The following is a 21,700-nucleotide window of genomic DNA, read 5'->3' as shown; positions in this document are numbered from 1 at the left end:
ACATGGTTCCCAGCTGAAAGTAATCCCTAAGCATAGAACTAGAAATAATCCCTAAGAACTACCAGGTGTGCCCTTTCAACTTAGATTTCTATTACTTATTTAAAAAGCAAGTATTTTGAACAAATATTCAGGTAAGTATAAAACCCTTAAAAGAATTCAAAAGCATGAATAGAGTTTTACATGGTCCAGATTTATTTAGAATTATGGGCACATAGGGTTTTGAATAAGCCCTTTAACTTCTTTGATATTCCATACAATATAGATTTCCCCTAGTATACTAAAGTACAATATTTTTTTAAGTTTTTGTCAATCAAACTGTCTTAAAACAAAAAAGCCATTGCCGTTGATTAATATGAAAATTTTGGTATACCCAGTCCCTCAAAATAAAGTGCTGAAATCATATTAAATAAACATATGAAACCTGAAATCATACTAGCATGTGATAAAAGTAGTAATGCTGTGATGAATGTTCAACCTAGTTCAACATAGTTCCTACTTCGGTGCTTGCTGGGGCTTGTCTCATTTCAGCTTTTGCTATCTCTAAAATGACTGCTACCTAAAAATTTCTAAGCACAAATTCATAAAAGTAATCCTCTATGGGATTATTTCTAGGAACTAAAAGCAGCTACTAATATAGATTGTTTGCGGTGATGTAGTGATAACACAGAGTTTCAAAATCATAGTATTCCTGCTTCAGGTACAGATGCTGGAAACAGAAAAAAATGACAGGAAAAGGAATACAGATACAATAAAAGAAAAGCTTTGGGGGGAAATTTGAGGTTAAGACAGGTAGCTGTTAAAGAACACCCATGCTACCTACACAATTGCCTGGAACTACTGGTAACAATGAAGGATCGAATATAGAAAGAACTGAAAAGTGAGGAGTACAAAATTGAAGGAAATGACAAGGAGGACTACCAAGAAAGAAAAAAGACAAGTGGTCTACAGCTGGGTCAAAAGAGATTCTGGGAAATCTCTTGTACATTGCAAATTTTGGGCTAGCCTCTGCTATTTTTTTGTCATATACAGGGTGCATAATGGGACCCCCAAAGATTATATAGCCTCCCTCCTGCCACAGCTGCACAGCACCAAAACCTTTCTGCTATTTTCTCACAAGAATACACGAGGGCAGCAGTCAGACCAACTGGGACTCTAACGTAAGGATTAGGTGACCAAGAACAGAGTGAGGGTGAAGGAGTCCTCTATTGTTTTTGAATGCACATTCAGCTTTTCCAATCAGCCCTCCAGATTTTAATTTGAAACAATGACATGTGGCTTGTAGATCTCTATTTGGGCTAGGAATGTAAGACTATAAAGACTGAATTTCTTCGAGAATTTCAGCTTCTTTAAAAATTTCAGTAATGGAGAGATTATGCCATTTGGGGGAATTAATGGATGTTGAAGCTGAATCTAATGGCCTCTGTAGGTAGTTAGATAGGCATCTTGTAGAACCCAAAGAGGAAAGAGTAAGACAAGATTGCATAGTGACACATTTATACTGTGGAAGTATAAGATATTGTGGTTAGGCCCTCTCATTTCTGTATTCCAGTTTTGAAATAAACCAAATAAAACTTTATGACTTTTGAATATTTCTTTTCCCAGTTTATATAGGCCAGAAATAACACATAATTCTACATGTTGCAAACTGTTGGTTCTTGCACTAAAGGTGATATTTAGAAAGGTTTTCTTCCAGCAAATGTGCAGCAATACGAGTTTGGGTTTTTCTAATAACCATGAAAGTGATTAGTTACCTTGAAGAATGCCCCTTCTGTGCCTGGCTGGCTCACAAGCTCATGACTAGGAGTTCTAATCCATTAGTAAAAGGGAGATCCTAAGGCTTTGCAGATCATGGAAAAGAAAAGAGACCTGAAGTCTATAAGTCAAAGGGTTTGTAACAGTAAATTAACAGAAAAATGAAATGGAATTTTTTTATAATATCTCTATCAGATCTCAATCCATAAGTTATGCTGAGGGAAACATAGGCAAAACACTCTGTGATATTGAAGCTAAAGGCATCAAGTATGCAATGTCATTGGCCAAGTAAACAGAGGCAAAGATAAATAAATGGGCCCACATCAAATAGGAGATTCTACACCTCAAAGTAAATAACACTAGAATAAAAAGACAGCCTAAGACTAGGAGAAAATATTTCCCCAATATTCATCTGATAAAAGGTGAAAATTGAAGATATATTAAAGTACTGGTAGAGCTTTACAAGAAAAACACATCCAACTCCATCAAAAAATAGGTGAAAAATTGAACAAAAATTTTCTCAAAGCACATATTCAAATAGCCAGAAAGCACATGAAAAACTGCTCTGTAACACTTATCAGGAAAATGTAAATAAAACATATGTCAAAACAATGATATATCATTTCAAAATGGTGAAACTGGCACACATGACAACAACCAGTGTTAGTGTGGGTGTGAGGAAGAAAGATCCTCATATTCATTACTCATAGGAATGCCGATTTGCTTAGTATTTTGGGGGAAAAATATGAACACTTCTCAAAGAACTAGGAATCAAGCTTCATATGACCAATAAATTCCACCTCCTGGCATCTGGACCAAAGACCAAAAAACTGACTCAGAAAAGACATATGCCTACCTATGTTCATTGCAGCTCTACTTACAAAAGTCAAAATCTGGACACAATTCAAGTACTCAAGAACAGATGATGGGATAAACAAACCATATGGTACATATATACATGGAATACTAGTCAGCTGTAAAAAAAAACTACATAATTTGAAGTGATGTGAATAGATATGGAGAATATTAAACTAAGTGAAATTGGCCAAAAGGTCCATCACTCAATGGACAGAAAAATCTCTCATAAATGGAATATAAAGAAACAAAGTATGGGTATGATACTTCAAGGCATCAGAAACTGAGATGTGGGGGGTCAGGCGGTGGCGCTCGAGGTAAGGTGCCTGCCTTACCTGCGCTAGCCTAGGAGACGGACCGCGGTTCGATCCCCCGGCGTCCCATATGGTCCCCCAAGCCAGGAGCGACTTCTGAGCGCATAGCCAGGAGTAACCCCTGAGCGTCACCGGGTGTGGCCCAAAAACCAAAAAAAAAAAAAAAAAGAAACTGAGATGTGGTCTTTAGTATAATGCTTACCATACGAAAGTAAAGGGGGGAGTGTAACACTAGGACATCGGTGAAGGGAAGTGGACATTCTCATGGAGGGTGTGTAGGAGGTGAAAAAGTTTTGAAGTATATGTTGTTAATTTTAAAATTAACACAAATGTGTGGATTAAAACCTTAATGAGAAACAGTAACCTCTATCTTGTCATTATATGTTTTGTTTAAAAGTTTTGGTAATGCTCATTTTTGCTTTCTGCTCAGGGATTGCTCTTAGAAGTGTTCAAAGTAATCGTAAGTGGATTGAACCTTAGATAACTACTTGAAATGTAAAAGCCGTAGCCTCTTTACTATTCTCTGGCTCTTTCCTAAGTGTTTTTCTCATTTATAATTATCAATTAAATTTTAAGGATTTTTAAATGGAATTTTTAAAATTTAAATTTAAAAAAGGAAAATACCAGGTTAGTCTTATTTAAAAGAAGATATAAAAAAAAACCTCATTACTTCCACACTATCATTTACAATTGGTTTAGGAACTACAGTCAGAAAAATATAATATAATGCAATAAAATGAAGGAAGGAGTATGGCTATTGGAGAGAAGAGTAGATGATTTACTATCTAGAAAATTAGCAAAAAATCTTTGATTTTTCCCACTTACCAAAACAAATTAGCTGAAAAAATAATTAAAATTAGTTAAACTATTACAAAATAAAGCTAGTTAATAATTAAAGATAAGTCAAGTGCATAAGGACATATGATTTAACTGAAGAGAATGAGAACTCAAATGTTTAAGAAAATATCAACAGAGTTAATCATGAGGAAGAGAAGAATTTTAATTATAACATTTAGCTGACTATAAAGGTACCCTACAAATCTGTGATAAAAGTAAGTAGTAATAGATGCCAGGAGACAGTACAGTGGTTAGGGTGCATATCTGTCATGTGTCCAACTCAGCAGTTTTGATTTCCAGCACCACATGACCCCCAAGTATGCCATATATAGTCTTGGACAATCCTATGCACCTTCAGGGATGACTTTTGAGACCCAGTACTACTGGGGTTGATTCTGGTATCCCAGTAATATAGAGTTAGAGAAGTATCACATACTTTTTTGTTTGTTTGTTTGTTTTGTTTTTGGGTCACACCCGGCAGCACTCAGGGGTTACTCCTGGCTCTACACTCAGAAATCGCTCCTGGCAGGCTCAAGGGACCATATGGGATGCTGTGATTCAAACCACTAACCTTCTGCATGCAAGGTAAATGCCTTACCTCCATGCTATCTTTCTGGCCCCAGTATCACATACTTAGTCCTTTGCATTAAATCAGCTGCCAACAGAGTGGAGAATTGCAAGAGGTGCATCACTTAGATATATCCCATCTCTCCCCTCAAAAATTATAGAGATAAATTAAAAGGAAAACAAATAAGAAAGACTTTTGCAGAACATAAGGGAACAAAAACTTAAAGACACAGTAACAGAAAAAGACAAATATTTAAAAAAATATATCAAGGGCAAAGTATTAGAGGGTTAGAGTGAGACTACAGTGGGGGTAGGGTACTTGTCTGGCATGTGGCCAACCTGGGCTCAATCCTCACATTCCATATGGTACCCAGAAATTCCTGAATGAAAAACCAGAGTAAACCCTGTGCATTGCCAAGGGTAGCCCCAAAATAAACAAAAAAGGGCCAAATATCTGACTATTTATAAAATAATAAAAATCTCTGACTACTTAAACACAATTAAAATTTTATATATAAATAATAAAATATAATTTTAAACAAATAATTCCTTTGTTCCTTTATTCCTATTAAATTAAAAGAATGAACACAGTGTTGGTAGTTATGATGGAATAGGGATTTATGATTATTGTTGGAGATATAAGTTTATATAGCATATATATATTATTATTATTTAGCATGTTGGTTATTCTCAGCACTAAACAGTTAAAACTGTGAACATCTGTTATGATGACATACAATCTAATGCTTTATCCTAATATAAAAAATTTAGCATTGAGGCTATTCAAAGGTGAGACCAAGGAGGTGTGAAGGAAGCAATAAAAAATACATGCGAAATCTATAGTCTATAAATGTAGACTCCTCAAAAGCTTAAATATACTCAGGATTCCAGTACAAAGGAACACACCCCAATCCCACCACCTATCTAAGCCTCATGTCTAAACACCTGCCAGACAATTCTTTTCACCCTCAAAACAAAATTAAGAAACATAAAGGGCACAAAGCACAGCTCTAAAACACAAAGTAAGCATGAAACCCAGACATAGAAAGAGTGCTGCAATTACCAACCCAGAAATGTAAAATTGTGATTAATAGGTTTAATATTCTTAGGACCCTAATGAATTATGTAAACACATGCAAGAATGCATAGGTAATATAAGTAGAGAGATGAATGTCTGAGGGAAAAGGTAATACCAAATATCAAAACTACTCTAACAGAAAAAAAGAATGCCTTCAAATATAGGCTTATTAGGAGACTGAAAACGACTGAGGAGAGAGTTTCTAAGAATAAGAATGTCTCAATAGAAATCTTCAAAAAATGAAACCAAAGAAAACAAAAACTAAGGGTCTGGGAAACCAAGTCCTTGAGAAAAATATATCTTTTCCAGAACATGGAAATGGCAACAAGATACATAATATATGTGTAATGGGAGTTACATAGAGAAATAAAGAACTAAAGGAATAGAAGAAATACTTAATACAATAATAGTGACTGAGGATGCCCTGATGTTATCCGATCAAGGAAGTTAAAAAAAAACATTAGAGAATAATGTTAGAAAATTGACATATATCAGTTTTGAAGTAAAAAATTGAAGTTAACAAAAATATTTTAAAGAAGAAATACTGTACTCAGACTAGAAAAACCTGATTTACAGAAAAATACAGACAAGACTTATAGGTAAGGAACCCTGGTTTGTTTTTCCAGCATTTCATATGGTCTCTTTTTTATTATTATTATTTCATATGGTCTCTTAAGTACTATGAGGGATCATGCCTGAGTGCAGAACCAGAAATAAATAGTTCCTTAGCATGGCTCGGTATGTCACAACCTCTCCCCTTGCCAAAAGTTTAATAAGTAAAATTAATCAAGTAGCAACACCGATTAAGAATAACTATATGCAAGGGTGAGACTAAAGTGGTAGATCACATGCCTTGCTTTGTCTGATTTTAAACCTGGAAATTTTATGGTCCTTTGATCACTGTTTAGTATGGCCCCAACAGCAATAGCAAAAGAAAATAATTATATCAGATTTCTTAAAACCTTAAAATTTAAGGAAAGACTGGAATAAAATACTTAGAGTGTTGTGGAAAAAAAAAAAACAATAACTAACCAAACCAGAATCCTTTACCCTTCAAAATAAACTTTACATTCTAAGAAAAATATTTTTAAGTACTTAAAATTGAAGAAATTTGTTGCCCATGTATCATCCTTACAAGAAATACTAAAAGAACTTAATTTGTTCTTTGAAGGGAGAAACAGAGACGTGAATTAATGGAGGCTCAGGGCAAAGGAGATGGACACACGTGATATTAAGGAATGATAGACCTAAATAACAAGAGTCAACCTCATTGAAATCATGAGACCAAACTTTAATATCTAAACAAAAAAAGATATTTGTCATGATGACAGGCTTGGGTCAAGGAGATATAGAAAGAAATCTGAGTCAGTTTAATTTATGGAGGTGGCCATATTAATGTCAGACGACACAAACTTTAGACTCAGAAAAGTTGTAAGGAACAGAGATGGACACTTCATACTAATCAAGAGATATGTATAACAGGAAGAGATAGCACTACTAAACATATACACACCCAATAAGAAACCAGCAATATATTTAATACAATCATTGACAAATTTGAAAGAGGATATCAATAATAACACATTAATTGTGAGAGACCTCAACACAGCCCTGTCAACACTTGATAGGTCAACCAGACTTAATTCCAACAAAAATATACTAGCCGTGAGAAGAGAAATGGAAGAGGCCTAATATATATATTACTCCATTCCTAGAATCATGGACACACATTCTTCTCCAATGTACATGGGTTATTCTCCAGGATAGACCACATGCTGGCACATAAAACATACCTCCATAAAATCAAGAGGATAGAAATCTTGCAGGCTACCTTTGCTGACCACAAGCTCTGAAATTAGATGTGAACTACCAAACGGACACAGACAAGAAACTTTAAATCAAAGAGGAAATCAAAACTTTCCTGAAAACAAATGACAATAAATACACAAACTATCAGAACCTATGGAACACAACAAAAGAAGTACAGAGAAGAAAATTTATAGCTTTGCAAGCACACATTAGGAAGGAAGAAGGGGCATACCTTAATAGCTTAATGACACGGCTTACAAAATTTGAAAATAATCAACAAAAGGAACCAAAAATAGCTAGACACAAGGAAATAACAAAGCTTAGAGCAAAAACCAATGAAGTAAAAGACAAAACAACAATTCAAAAGATCAACGAAAGCAGAAGTTGGTTCTTTGAAAAAAATAAACAAGATTGATAAACCACTGGCAAAGCTCACAAAGAAAGAGAAACTTGATAACCCATATCAGAAATGAAAAGGGAGAGATCACCATAGATATTGTAGAGATTCAAAGGCTAATCAGAAACTACTTTGAGAAACTATATGCAACTAAACATGAGAACCTGGAAGAAATGGCTAAATTCTTTGACTCTTATAATCTTCCACGGTTGAATAAGGAGGATGTAGCATATCTGAACACCTCCATCACTATTGAGAAAATTAAAATGGTAATCAAATGCCTGCCCAAAAACAAAAGCCCAGGCCCAGATGGATTCACTAATGAATTTTTTCAAAACTTTTAAGAGGAACTACTGTCAATCCTTGCCAGACTCTTTCATGAAATTGAAGAAACAAGAATACTTCCAAATAGTTTTTATGAAGCCAACATCACCTTGATACAAAAATCAGACAGAGATGCTGCCAAAAAAGAAAATTACAGACCAATATCCCTGATAAACACAGATGCAAAGGTCCTTAATAAAATCCTGGCAAATAGGATCCAATGCCCCATCAAGAAGATCATTCACCACAACCTAGTAGGTTGCAAGGAATGCAAGGATGGTTTAACATCCATAAATATATCAACATAATACACAACATCAACAAAAGGAAAAATAAAAACCACATGATCATATCAATAGACTCAGAGAAAGCATTTGATAAGGTCCAACACCCATTCTTGATAAAAAAATCTCGGCAAGATGGGAATGAAAGGACATTTCTCAATATAGTTAAGGCCATCTACCACAAGCCAATGGCAAATATCATCCTCAATGGAGAAAAACTAAAAGCCTTTCCTCTAAATTCTGGTACAGGACAAGGCTGTCCGCTCTCACCACTCCTTTTCAACATAGTTCTGGAAGTACTTGCTATAGCTATTAGGCAAGAAAAAGATATCAAGAGAATCCAAATAGGAATTCAAATAGGAAAAGAAGAAGTCAAGCTCTCACTGTTTGCAGATGGCATGATACTCTACTTAAAAACCCTAAAGACTCTACCAAAAAGTTTCTAGAAACAATAGATTCATATAGCAATGTGTCAGGCTACAAAATTAACACACAAAAATAAATGGCATTTTTATACACCAATAATGATAGGGAAGAAAAATGACATTAAGAAAACAACCCCATTCACATTAGTGTCTCACAAACTCAAATATCTTGGAGTCAACTTCACTAAAGTCATGAAGGATCTATACAAAGAAAACTATTATACCCAGCTCCAAAAATTAAGAGAGGACTTGCGGAAATGGAAACACATACCCTGCTCATGGATTGGCAGGATTAACATCATTAAAATGGCAATACTCCCCAAAGCATTTACAGATGTAATGTGATCCCTTTAAAGATACCCATGGCTTTCTTCAAAGAAGTAGATGAAACACTTCTGAAATTCCTTTGAAACAATAAATACCCTCGAATAGCTAAAGCAATCCTTAGGAAAAGAAATATGGGAAGCATTACTTTCCCCAATTTTAAACTGTATTACAAAGCAATAGTTATCAAAACAGCATGGTATTGGAATAACGCCAGATCCTCAGATCATTGGAATAGGCTTGAGTACTCAAAGAAAGTTTCCTGGACATATAGTCACCTAATTTTTAATAAAGGAGCAAGAAATGCAAAATGGAACAAGGAAAGCCTCTTCAAAAGGTGGTGTTGGCAGAACTGTTTAGCTACTTGCAAGAAAGCAAATTCAGACTCCCAGCTAACACCATGTACAAAGGTAAAATGAATTAAAGACCTCGATATCAGACCTGAAACCATACGGTATATAGAACAACACATAGGCAAAACACTCCATGACATTGAGACTAAAGGCATATTTAAGAAGGAAACATCACTCTTCAAACAAGTGGAAGCACAGATAAACAGATAGGAATATGTTAAGCTGAGAAACTTCTGCACCTCAAAGGAAATAGTGTCCAGGATACAAGAGCCATCCACTGAGTGGAAGAAACTATTCATCCAAAACCCATCAGATAAGGAGCTAATATCCAAAATATAAAAAGCACTGACAGAACTTTACAAAAAAATCTATTCTCATCAAAAAATTGGGAGAAGAAATGGACAGACACTTCACTTTGACAAAAAAGAAATACAAATGGCCAAAAGACACATGAAAAAATGTTCCACATCACTAATCATCAGGGAGATGCAAATCAAAACAACTATGAGGTACCATCTCACACCACAGAGACTGGCACACATCACAAAGAATGAGAACAAGCAGTTCTGGCAGGGAAGTGGAGAGAAAGGAACTCTTATTCACTGCTGGTGGGAATGCCGTCTAGTCCAACCTTTATGGAAAGAGATATGGAGATTCCTCCAAAAACTGGAAATTGAGCTCCCATATTATCCAGCTATACCACTCCTAGAGATATACCCAAGAAACACAAAAATACAATTCAAAAATCCACTGCCTCACACCTATATTCATTGTAGTGTATTTACAGTAGCCAGACTCTGGAAACAACCAAAATGCCATTCAATAGATGAATGGCTAAAGAAACTGTGGTAAGGGCCCGGAGAGATAGCACAGCGGTGTTTGCCTTGCAAGCAGCCGATCCAGGACCAAAGGTGGTTGGTTCGAATCCCGGTGTCCCATATGGTCCCCCATGCCTGCCAGGAGCTATTTCTGAGCAGACAGCCAGGAGTAACCACTGAGCACCGCTGGGTGTGGCCCAAAAACCAAAAAAAAAAAAAAAAAAAAAGAAACTGTGGTACATGTACACAATGGAATATTATGCAGCCATCAGGAGAGATGAAGTCATAAATTTTCCTATACATGGATGTACATGGAATCTATTATGCTGAGTAAAATAAGTCAGAGGGAGAGAGATAGATGCAGAATAGTCTCACTCATCTATGGGTTTTAAGAAAAATAAAAGCCATTTTTGCAACAATCCTCAGAGACAAAGAGAGGAGGGCTGGAACTTCCAGCTCAATTCATGAAGCTCACCACAAAGAGGGGTGAATGCAGTTATAGAAATAACTACACTGGGGGCCGGAGAGATAGAATAGCGGGTAGGGTGCTTGCCTTGCATGCGCTCGACCTGAGTTCAGTCACTGGCATCTCACATGGCCCCCTGAGCATGCCAGGAAGGTATCCTGAGCAAAGCTAGGAATAGTCCCTGAGCACCAACAGGTGTGGTTAAAAAAAAGAAAAAACAAAAGAAATAACTACACTGAGAACTACCATAACCATGTGAATGAATGAGGGAACTGGAAAGCCTGCCTAGAGTACAGATGGGGGTGGGGTGGGATGGAGGGAGATTTGGGACATTGGTGTTGGGAATGTTGCACCGGTGAAGGGGGTGTTCTTTACATGACTGAAACCTAATCACAATCATATTTGTAATCAAGATGTTTAAATAAACATATTATATTAAAAAAAAAGAAAAGTACAATCTTTCAAAGTCCAAGGTACTATCTTAATTGTCTTGCATTGATTAAAGAACTTCCTTCACTCCATACACTCTGACTTCTCCAGTAGCTTGGAAGGTCACCCTTTACCTTCATATTTCTAAGTTCCCATCTGTAATCTAAGCCTCTGGCTTGATTCTTTTTCAAGTTTGAAAATTCCCAAAATTCTTTACAGACAATGGTTCTCATCACATCTTAGGCATATATTTCACCCCACTCTCCACTATTGTACCTTGACCTAGCTCTCTCTGCTCATCACACCTCACACTGTACATACTTGTACATCCTACTATTAGCACACAGAGTTAGGAGTAGCACTGGTTAACTCCAAGGAATTCATGCTATCAAAACCTTTCTCATAATTCCATATACCTAACCCACCTTAAAGTATGCACAAGGTAATGATAGTGGTAAGAAATCACAGAGTCTTGGAGGCCAGTGATATAGTACAGTAGGCTTTGGTCCTTTCCTTGCATGTGCCCTACACTGTTTAAATCCACAGCATCTCATATCGTCATTGATCAGTGTCAGAAAAAAATTTCTGAACAGAGAACTGGGTGAAATATCTGGGCATCACTGCGTATGGTGCCCAAACAAACAAAAACAAAAAAGAAAATTAAACAAAAAATAAATCATAGAGCCTTAAATTACCCAAGGAGAGGAATTAAAATTAAATTAGCCCAAGGAGAGGAAGACCTAAAGTAACATCTAAGGTAGTAGCATTAAATACATATTGGGTCTCAAACTAGCAAACCAGAAAAGGGGAAAGATCACTGAGAAAAGACCAGCAAAGGAAGGAAAGAGAAGTGCTTCCAATAAATGAACTACAAACATTTATCTTCAGTGCAGAGGAGACACAATATGGAAGTCATGTAGTAGTCTACCAAATTCATTGAGTGAAGGTATAGCTTGGAAGTTCTACTAGTACCACTCTGATAACTTTAGAGACACTGATGAAGGAGTTGAATCAGCTCAAAGAAATGATGAAAAGGCCAAAAAAAATCATGTTATGAGAGCAGAAATGAAAAAAAAAAAACTACAAACATGAGAGTGACTGAGTATTCTGGTCAGCGAAATAGAAAATTCAAAGGAAGGAAGATCTCAGTAGCAGAGTAACAGCAGCTGCAGGGAAAAATATCAGTGAGATCCAAGATGAGATGTAAGAAATTTCTAGAGAACAAAAGATGATAGAAAGACACTGAGGATTGCCTCACTACAATGAGTGATGAAATTCACTTTCTGTAAAACTTGTTGATGGAGTCTTAACGATGAAAATAAGATGATTCCATGGCAACAGTTTTCATTCATAAAATCATTAAATACAGTCAGACAGGTTCTAAACATGCTTATGCTTCCTAATCAGCCATGTTATCTGTGTGTCTGGTTAGATCCATTTCACTCACATATCAGGCATTTTTTAGTAAATCAGAGCTCTTAGACCAAATTCTGCCCAAGTTATTTTTGCCTTTCTCAATCAAGATTGATTGGCACATAATCTTTTCTTTTTCCTAAAAATGCATGCTTTGAAAAATACATCAATTGCTCTAGTAATAATAAAGTGGGTTTGCTTGACTTTCAGATGACCTCAGGGTGGTCTCACACACTGAAATCTGGGCTATGAACACAAAATCTTTGTTGCCTTTCTTCCTGCAGCTTATTGGGCAACACATTTTCAAAGGATACGGGGACTTTGGTAGATTCACTCCCCCACCCCCCCAAATGGACCTGTTTTAGCATTTCTAACTAATCTACCCAATTCCCTCAAGGAATGTGCATAAATTCTGCCAGTGGAAAAATAAAACTGAAAACAGTTGAACTTTGATAACAGTTACTTCAAAGCGGAGCTTTGGAGCTGACCTCCAGCAAGCAGGAAACTTGTGTTTCCAAAGAAATCTCCTGAATGTCACTGAGGGTGACTGACTGTTCAAGCTGTGCTTCAATGCCACTTTAAAGGTAGTTCTTGTCAAATGTCACTGCTTAGTTATCAAGGACTCGGCCAGAAATACCATGCTCAGGATAAAACCTTGGAGCATTCCTTCAGCAGGTTGCGATAAAGCAAGCCTTTGTAGTCCAATATTTTACTTATCTAAACGAACTAATGGATAATATCAATCCAAAATACCCAGACACACAGTCCCTGAAGGACCACAAATAGTTCTGGATCACTTCACTCTTCTCCTTTGTTACCTGCAGTCAAATGGATTCTGAGTAGTAAGAAAGAACCAGAGACCAGAAAAAAGAGATGACATCAGAGACATTTTCAGGGCTGAATACACACTTAGTTCTGCCCCAGTTGCTACAGCCTCCTCTTACTACAGCCAGTAACCCTGATATCCTATCTGCATACAAGCTAGCCATAGATAGAATATTCAAATCACTTTGTATCACAGAGAAGAGGAAATTTAAAGCAAATGATCAGACCTTCATCAGCCTTTTATTGCAGTAACAACAGAATATTTTTTTCTCCAATAGCTGCAAGCAGTGTTAGGAGAGGCTTGTAATGAATTATAGTCACCATTAATTGCCTTCTGTCCTGATGTGGTAATAGGAATCCAGGGCAGTCCAGAGTCTGAGATTGCCTTTTCTCCTTACTTAGTTCACCACTTGAAGTGGCTAAAGAACCTATCAACGGAGGCCATGCTCCATGAGGAGGTTGCAAAGGTTTTTTGAGTAGTCTCAGATTTGAAAAGAATCTACATCATAAGGTGACCCAGCTGAAAAACTAGAGCTCAGAGGACAGACTTCATCAATGCTGGAGCACTTTCAATCTTCATGTTTACACCTGTGCATACACACACACACACAAACATACACACAACAGAGGTCATTCTGGTTACTCTCATGATCTGGCTACTGTGTACTGTGAGTGCTTTAGGAACACACTTTCTGTGTTCATCCATCTTCCTTAGCTCTAATTTCAACCTATAAAACATAATACAGGGTTATTAAATGTAGAAGAAATTAATGGATCAGGGAAGCTGGGAGAATAAACTCATTTGCTCAATAGAAGACCAGCTAATGCATTGCCCAGTTAAAGCTGATTTTCCATACAGAATTTCACTGCCAAATACTCATTCAAGACCTGGATGCATCTCACTGTACCATGGTGGGCCTTCTAGTGAGTGAATGGTGAGTGACCTTCCAAAACTTTCATTCAATTCAAGAGAAGCAGGCAGCTTTCATGTAAATGTAAATGACAATCACATCAGAGCAAGATATAGGGCTGTGAAGTGGTGATAAAGGCCTCATCACATGGGTCTTGCCTGCTCCTAGATAAGAATGAATATACACTAGTTGGGCCACTTAGGCTGAGAAGTCAGTTACAAAAGCCCTAGAAGAGTCAGAAAACCTGGAAGGAAAGAGCAAGGACCAGGATGCTAGTATAGCTAGGAGTGGAGAAAATCAGGACCAAGAGTTACAGTGTTTGGAGAAGCGAGTGTGGGATCATAGGGGATCTTATTGATGAGTAGATAGAATGTTGACTCTAGAAAAGAGGGGAAACAAGTGGGGGTTTTGAGAAAAGGCATTTAACATGGAATGAAAGGGTCTCTGCTCCAGCATTGAAGAGGGAAGACTATCAGGGAGTGTCAGCAGTGAGAGTGCTGTGACTGTCACCAAGAGGTAACACAAACACTATATAGGTTTAAAAGGGTATTTTGACTAAACTGCCATATCTCAAGCTTTTCCTATAAATAAAAAATATTCCCTTTGTAGTTTTTCTGGATACTGTCATTAATGCCAGAGAAGGCTCAGTAATTGACATTCAGAAGCCCCCATACTCAACAGCTGGGCCTATTCCTCTCCTAGTTAGAAGACTTAACTCTTGGGGCTGGGCGGTGGCGCTGGAGGTAAGGTGCCTGCCTTGCCTGCGCTAGCCTAGGACGGACCGCGGTTCGATCCCCCGGCGTCCCATATGGTCTCCCAAGAAGCCAGGAGCAACTTCTGAGCGCATAGCCAGGAGTAACCCCTGAGCGTCACAGGGTGTGGCCCAAAAACCAAAAAAAAAAAAAAAAAAAAAAGAAGACTAACTCTTCTGGGAGTTAGTTGCCTTAGTCCAAGTGTTTTCTCCACACAGGTCCAGGAGCTGCTGCCTAGCCTTGAACCTGTGGTGGGTAGAGGAAGCTAGGGAGAGTCCAGGCCCAGAGACTCCAGAAGGTGGATTGAGTCTCCAGTGATCTTTAGTCAGTAATATAGCTCTCAAGAAGAACAGAATGAATAGAAGCTGGACTCTCATCTGTTCCTGAATACTGGTAGGTCCCAGTTTTTCCTGAAAGCCTATCTCAGATATCTATACCCCCACTCCCCAAGTAAGACTAGCACAGACAAGGTGACTAAAGGGTTTAATGAGGTCTCTGCAAGGGCTAAACACATTTCACAACTTCTGGACAATATTCCTAAAAGACACAGTCACCAAAACATCAAGAACCAGTCCTTACTTTACAACTTTTCATGTAGAATTTGTTTTAGGAGGGAAGTTTACATTCTGGTGAGTTCCTGGGATCATACAGAAAGAGACATTACTTTTACAGAACTATAATATTTTGTAAATCAGGAAGATAAGAGAGGGCACAGAGCAAATATTTACTGAACATCTACTTCAATCTCTATTCTCCTAAATTCCTTTAGTCACTAAATTATATTACCATCTCCCATTTTATAGTTTAAAAAAGTCTCAAAAACTAAATACTATTTCCAATCATTATGAGAGCAAAATTAAAGTATCATGATTTAAATCTGACTTTAGAGCACAATGTCTGTCCACTGTTGCTTTTTATGTATCTAAGTCTTTGCCCTGGATCAGAACAGTTTGGTATTGGTGCTGAGTTAGCTGACAAAAGAGAGAATTTCTCTGAACAAAACAGTGGTAAACATTTAGCTGCATCATCCACAGGGTTTTACAGTGACAATGAACAGGACCACCTGAGTTGATGGTTTGAAAAGATTTTTTTTGCTGGTTGGAGAGATAGTACAGTTGATAAGGTACTTGATCCAGCCTAAATTTGATCCCTGATATATTTTGGTTCCCCAAGATTGCTAGAAGTAATCCCCGAGTGCAGGGCCAGTAGTAGTCCCTAATTACGACAGTGTGGCTCCAAAACAAAAACAAAAAGGATATTTTATAATTTAAAGTATCCCGTTGGCCCCTAAAGTTAGGTAGTAGAAATGGGATTAAAGCTGCAGATCAAAGGGCATTGCTGCTGTGCACAAGTCCTGTAGTTTTCTGTATTTTCAATAAATATATAGGAATTCAAGTCAACATAGTGAGGCTCATGTACCTGTCCTAATTTAGGTCAAAAGTAATTCTCTGAGGACAGAATGACCTGACAAAATCCCACTGCCTATTATAATCCTGAGCATTACAGAATCAATTAACTAAGGGGAAGCCATGGATCTTCACATTCAACTTCAAAAAGTAATTCAAATTTTCTTTAACTGTATATTACATTGACAAAACATACTAAAGATTTACTGAATTTTATAGGTGGATAAAAATAAAATAATATGAAGTCAAATGCCAGAGAAAGAGTGAAACTTGGATCCCCCAATTGCTCACCTCCTTATTTGTATTACTGCCATGGACAACCCCAAAGGTAGGTATAGTCCTGACATAGAAAATGAGGAGTTAGGAGGGAGGTGTATGGGGAGGAGGGCAGGCATATATCTGCCTTCTAGTTTCCCCTTTGATTCTGGAGGCCAGATCTTGCCAGGTATGGGGTTTGGGGAGGCCCCATACAAGAGACCTCCCTAGCCTAGGGAGTGCTGGAGTCATGGCAGGCCCCCAGCTGTACCTGTCTTTTTCCCCTGCCTCCAGGCCTTCCCTGGGTGCCAGTTCAGATGGCCAGAAGTGGGTTTAAGTGGACCCTTAGGGGTCCTCAGGCTTCGCCCCTCCCTCTGTACTCCATGGGGGAGGTGCATGGGGAGGAGGTCGGGCAGACATCTGCCTTCCGAGTTCCCCTTAGATTCTGGAGGCCAGCTCTTGCCAGGTATGGGGTTTGGGGAGGCTCCATGCCAGAGGCCTTCTCCCAAGCCTGGGGAATGCTGAGAGGCTTGGCAGGTCCCTAGTCATCTCCCTCTTTCTCCCCTGACTCTAGGCCTTCCCTGGGTGCCGGCTCAGATGGCCAGAAGTGGGTTCAGGTGGACTCTTAGAGGTCCTCAGGCTTCCCCTCTCCCTTCGTACTCCAGAGGGGAGGTGCATGGGGATGAGGGCAGGCAGATATATGGCTTCCGGTTTCCTCTTTGATTCTGGAGACCAGCTCTTGACAGGTTTGGAGTTTGGGGCGGCCCCATGCCAGAGGCCTTCTCCCTAGCCTGGAGAGTGCTGGGATGCTTGGCAGGCCCCCAGCCGTCCTTGTCTTTTCCCCCTGACTCCAGGCCTTCTCTGGGTGCCAGCTCTGATGGCCAGAAGTGGGTTCAGGTGGACTCTTAGGGGTCCTCAGGCTTCTCCCCTCCCTCCATATTCTAGGAGGGAGGTGCATGGGGGAGGAGGGCAGGCAGATATCTGGCTTCTGATTTCCCCTTTGGTTCTGGAGGCCAGCTCTTGCCAGGTATGGGGTTTGGGGAAGCCCCATGCTGGAGGCCTTTTCCTTAGCCTGGGGAGTGCTGGGATGCTTGGCATGCCCCAGCCATCCCCCTTTTCTCCCCTGGACTCTAGGCCTTCCCTGGATGCCAGCTCAGATGGCCAGAAGTGGGTTCAGGTGGACTCTTAGGGGTCCTCGGGCTTGCCCTCTCCCTTTGTACTCCAGAGGGGAGGTGCATGGGGAGGAGGGCGGGCAGACATCTGGCTTCCGGTTTCCCCTTTGATTCTGGAGGCCAGCTCTTGCCAGGTATGGGGTTTGGGTAGGCCCCATGCCGAGGCCTTCTCCCTAGCCTGGGGAGTACTGGGAGGCTTGGCAGGCCCCAGCCGTCCCCTCTTTCTCCCCTGGACTCCAGGCCTTCCCTAGGCGCTGGTCCAGGTGGACTCTATAGTGGTCATCAGGCTTTCCCCCTACCTCTCCCTACACTAATAGGAATGTGCTTTGGGAGGAGGGCAGGCCGTTCTAGCACTGGTTTATGTTGGGACAGTCACTGGAAATTTTTTCTTCTTGGTCTCCTATTGATAGTATTGTATGCATATATTTTATAAATGCATAATATCCATCTTGTATTGTGACCTTGATACTGCCCTACTAAGCTCATTTCTAATCTTTTACTGCCTCAGTATTTTCCCCCATCTTCCCATGTAGGTGCAGCTCGTGACATGAAGCTCACCACATAGAGTGATGAGTGCAGTTAGAGAAATAACTACACTGAAAACTATCATAACAATGTGAATGAATAAGGAAAATAGAAAGCCTGTCTTGAGTACAGGTGTGGGTGGGGTGAGGAGGAAGGAGATCTGGGAAATTGGTGGTGGGAATCTTGCACTGGTGAAGGGGGGTGTTCTTTACATGACTGTAATTGTACAACTACAATCATATTTGTAATCACGGTGTTTAAATAAAGATAATTTAAAAAAAAGAAAATGAGGAGTTGGCAGTTAAGTGTTCTTTACATGACTGTAATTGTACAACTACAATCATATTTGTAATCACGGTGTTTAAATAAAGATAATTTAAAACAAAGAAAATGAGGAGTTGGCAGTTAAGCACAGTTATATGTTCCAATCCTACAACCAATCATGAGGTCTTTGAAAAGTGCTTGTAAAGCATTTGTAAAGTGCTTGCCTAGGGTGCAACCCCATAAGACCAACCCCTATCCCACCCCTACCAAGGGGCAAATGCAAGGGAGCCAGAATACAGTCATTGCACAACTCTAGTCCTCAGAAGAGTTATAAGAGAGCAGCCTTCAGCTTTTCCCAGTGGAACTTTTAAAATGCAATAAAACATGCTTTTTATAGCTGCTTTACAAAAATAATTATTCATTATCTTTATAAATGGAACAAAGCCTTTGGTTTCAGAATGACTTTAATTAAAGCCATTTTAACAGTACTATTCAAAATTCATAACAGAAGGTAAAAATCTTGCTTTGATCCACCTGCTCCATGTATTTTTAACTAATCAATCTCAATACCAAGATGTTTTCAAGTTAACACCACATACCATTTTCAGTGACTATTTTTCTTAGGGTACTACAGAAATAACAAAACGCTTCTCAGGGCAAACCAAGCTGACCTGACCTAGGGTGCCAGCTTGACTTGCCTGAGAAAAGAATCTGACCTCTGGAAGAGTAATATAAATGGGGGCTATTGAGGAGAATCAAACTTCCAGGCCCAGGAGACATTAGTTTAAGGTCATGTGTCTATGAGAGGAAACATCTGGGCAGTGAGGATGCCAGCAAACATAAACCATGCAAAAAGACGTCATGTGATGTTTGAATCCTTTGAAGGCTTTCTCTTAAACAAGTGGAGAGAAAGTGCATGGTAGGAATGGCATTACCAGTGTCCCATGATCCAAAGGAAAACAAAGCAGAGATAGTTGCTAACAAGCTTATCAATCAGAGTGGGAGAACCCCAGTATGACTTTCACTGGGAATTTTGCCCTGGAGTTTTTAACTATCATTATCAATTCAGAGAATTCTATAAAATAAAGTCCTTGAGAAATATACTGAGATACTACATTTCCCATCTCACTGCCTGTGGGAACAGCCACCATATCTTACAATAGGACACTCCCATCAGACTATCTTGGACCTTCAATCCTTATAAAAAAGAGCTCTTATAATTGTGTTTCCCACCAGTAGTGGTGGCTCACAGCCTACCGATGGTTGTGGTAATGAAATTTAGAAAATTCAAACAAAACCAACACTGCTACAGAGTGAATCTAAGGAAGCCTAACAGTTTGATCTGACTTTTAAATAAGTCAGTTATCATTTTGACTGATAGTAATAAGTCAAATAATAAGTCAAAATAATTTTTCAACACCAAATACTAAATCCTATGATTGAATGCTCAGATTCTTGCTAAGTAGATGACCAGCAATGCTCACCATCTTTTAAACTAACTGTTAAGGAACCTTAATTTTTTTATTTGTAATTGTTCTTTCTTCCACTTGATTTTAGACTCTTGGATGCTATCCTTAGGTAGTTCTTCGCAGAGTTGAGGTCCAGTGTCTTTCTTCTTTTGAATGAACAAGTAAGTCCCTTCCTTCTATCTTCCTGTTCATTGGGCTCTGATTTTCATCCTGAAGCTGATCTTTCTAGGTAGATACTGGTAAATCAGAGCAGGCTATGGTGGTGGTAGAGAGAGAGGCCTTTGCACAGTTCAGGAAAGGCTGGAAGTGAAGTATTTTCCAAAGAATTTCTGTTTATCCCTAATACAGAATGAGACTGTCTTCTTAGCAAGGACATGAGCAGACCAAAGTTTCTAAACATTCTGAATCTGGTCCCAAGCATTATCGTTCTCCAAGGGCTCTTCTCTGAAGGCAGCTCTCAATGGCCACTGATCCGAGAAGTGAAAAATACATAGGGTCTGCTCATTTGACATTGTATTCCAGAAAGTCTGTACCTTTAGTTTTAAACAGGAAGGGGGTGGGGATAAAGAAAAAGAGCGGTGGAAGCTCTCTAAAGATGCATCAGCTAAAGGACAATTGGAATTAGCATCAGAACACCTTTGATGAAAGGAAGGAAGAAAGAACTGAGTCTCTGAATGAATGATAGATTATTCACTGTCAGGGGAAAGAATGGAGCAAGACACAAATAGCAGCCAAGTGCAGGACATGCCAATTTTTCTCTAAAATGGTGTGCATGGTACTGTAGCAGCCCTCCAGGGAGCTCAGTGCTACAGCCAAATTCTTCAGGAACAGATGTGGGGGGTTGAAAGAAAGAGAAGGGGAAAGAGAGTTAGAGACAGAGACAGAGGGAGACATACAGGGACAAAGGACGAAGATAAAGACAGAGAGACAGGGTCAAAGATATAGCCAGTGGCAAAGAGACAGAAAGAGATGGGGGTGAGAGAGAGAGAGAGAGAGAGAGAGAGAGAGAGAGAGAGAGAGAGAGAGAGAGAGAGAGAGAGAGAGAGAAGTTAGAAAGACAGGGACAGAGAAAAAGAAAGATAGAAACAGAAAACAGTCAGCAACAAAAACAGAAAGATAGAGACTGAGACAGAAAAAGCTCGGATAAATAGAAAAAGAAGTTGGAGGAAAAGGAGAGAAAAGGCTTGGCCACCAGCATTATATAGTGATATAACCTCTCTAAGTTTTGCTTTTAAATTAGAAGACAGATTACAACTTCCCAAGGAATCTCAGATACTGTAAAGAAGTGCAAGAACTCAGTATGAGTAATTAATCACCAACTACTTCACTTGCTACCATCAGAAATAAATACTTTTAGGGTACTCAGCATCCTCCAACCTCTCATAGGACCAAGAGGAATGGGAGGACAAAGAGAAATGGAGGCATGGAAATTTGGAAGGAAAAATGCCCATGTAGCCTACTGTCCCAGTTAGGAAGAGACCATCTGGTCCAAGGACCTTTGTTCCAAATACTTTACAATACTTAAGACCCATGGAAGACCAGAAACCAGGCCCTGAAATGCAGCTCCACTATTAAATTCTGTTTAACTTGGACCAACCAGTGTCCCTCTGGGCAAGACTGACTGATGTGACTACTTTGAACAACTTTAAGCATCATTCCTTTGCCCTTTGCTCCTG

The 21,700-nt window shown here is 39.0% G+C and overlaps 1 protein-coding gene across 1 annotated transcript in view; it reads right to left on the bottom strand.

Moving 5' to 3' along the window:
• SH3RF3 (SH3 domain containing ring finger 3) overlaps positions 1–21,700 on the bottom strand; it is a 351,630-nt gene that overhangs the window by 90,869 nt on the left and 239,061 nt on the right.

The sequence above is a fragment of the Suncus etruscus genome, chromosome 9, assembly GCF_024139225.1.
Source record: "Suncus etruscus isolate mSunEtr1 chromosome 9, mSunEtr1.pri.cur, whole genome shotgun sequence".
NCBI classification, from domain to species: Eukaryota; Metazoa; Chordata; class Mammalia; order Eulipotyphla; family Soricidae; genus Suncus; species Suncus etruscus.
This window is presented reverse-complemented; position numbering and strand designations above follow the sequence as displayed.